Raw genomic sequence first — 1,952 nt, forward strand, 5'->3', positions numbered from 1 at the left:
TCATTAGCTACTATTTCCAGGTCACACAAAGGAAAAAAAATTAATTCCCAGGATACTTCAAGACAGAGGGATGTGCTGCCTTTGCTACAAGATCTGTAGAAGTTCAGAATCCACATTGTGAACAAGGGCAAACTCCTATCAGCTCCATCAGCTCCCAGGGCCTGCCGCACCAGCAGCCCTGCTTTCCACCACCTCTAGTAAAGGAGGAAGAAAAAAAAAAAAAGAAAGAAAAAAAGAGAAAAAAGCAGCTTTCCAAAAGGACACATGCAAGTCCAGCTGGAAGGTGGAGGGAAGAAAGGGTGACCAAATCCCCTCACTTCATTTCAAAATTGCAACCACCATCTGCCTGCAAGTTCTTTTCAGCACTGTACAGGTGATAAAACTGGGAAGAAATTAATCTCCACAAGCACCCTCCCACCACCAGCTACTGGTCTCCTGACCACTGAGAAACGTGTGAGACCTGGCACTAGCTTGAGACCCAAGGAATGAAGTACTTGCTAAGGGCTTAAATCCTGAGACTATGCTGTACATTCAGCTCTCCTTTTTGCTTCTCAAGCTCATTTCTATGCCTAATGATTCTGAAGTGAATCTTGAGAGTGCAGTTTGAGTGGAGCCTGCAGTCCAGACTGAACCCCCTGATCTTCATAATTTTGTCAGTTTTTTGGTGTTTTGTTCTGGTGGGGTTTTTTTGGTTGATTTTTTTGTTTGTTTGTGGTGTTGTGGGTTTTTTGTGGTTTTTTCTTTGTTGTTTTTTTTAAATAAATCTCTGGCCAGAGAGCTATTGTTTTTGAGGACCCTGGCTACAGTGCCCCAAGAGAAGCCTTGAAGCCCCAGTGAGATGTGGAGAACAATGAACCAAGCATTAATCTCACTCCTCCTGAGTCACCCTCCTCCCTGAGGGTGGAAAAGCCTCATATCTCCTGCAACAACTGACCCACCTTTATCTCCTGCAACAACTGACCCACCTAAGGCTTCATCTGCAGCCACGGTGCCATGAAGTCAGCACAGCTCATGGTGTCCCCCCAAGAAAGAGAGCAGGCAAAAATCCAGCTTGAAAAAGAACATTTTTTGTTGTTGCTGATGAGGTTGAACTAAACAGCAATACTAAAAATCCTTGTTACTCTCACATGCTGGAGCCTCAGATGTCTGACAGATGTAACTGCTCAAGTTCTGTGCAAGTCAGGAGCTCAAGAATCCTTGCAGGAATCTTTACAGAAATCCCACAACTGAGCTCACAGAGAGCCATGAAAAAAGGATTTTACCACATGCAAGTATCTATAACTTCCACAGTAACTTTAAAATAATCTGTTAAGAATATTAACCATAAATGCTTCATCCCAGAGAAGACCGATAGGATGAGGATTCTCAGCTGAGGCAAGGACTGATAATTAAGTATTTCAGAATGCTCTGCAGAGGAGGCCTTCTCAAGAGAAACATTAGAGCTGACCTTGCATGACTCAAGACTCCTGACACCACTCGTTAACGAAATAAAACAATGGAGTGGTCATAAGACCATTGCAGATGAGGAGAGAAAGATTAAAATGAAGAACAAAATCCATTTCAGTAAGTCAGTGTGTCAGCAGTTTCTAGTTCCAATTTTCAAGCATTCACAACTCAGCTGCCCGAGGTTTTTTGTGTTTTTTTTTCCAAATCAACATTTGGCCCAGCTGGCTCCGGCCTGGCCACGGAGGTGCAGCAACGAAAACTGAGGGGAGGAGAAAGGATGTCAGAACGGAGAGGTGTGAGGAGTGTTTGGGAACTCCACACGCCGTTGGGTGGCCGGGAAGGGAGGGGTGTCACACATTAACACCCGGGCAAAACTGCACGCAGCGGAATGACCGCTCAACTTATTTTTTTGCTCGGTAACTTATTTTAGCGTTGCCGGGTCAGGTCCCTCCCTGCCCTGCCCCGGGGGCTCCCCCGGCCCCGCTCGCAGGCGCGTTCCCACCCCC

Source organism: Chaetura pelagica, unplaced genomic scaffold, assembly GCF_000747805.2.
Source record: "Chaetura pelagica isolate M959 unplaced genomic scaffold, ChaPel_1.0 scaffold835, whole genome shotgun sequence".
NCBI lineage: Eukaryota > Metazoa > Chordata > Aves > Apodiformes > Apodidae > Chaetura > Chaetura pelagica.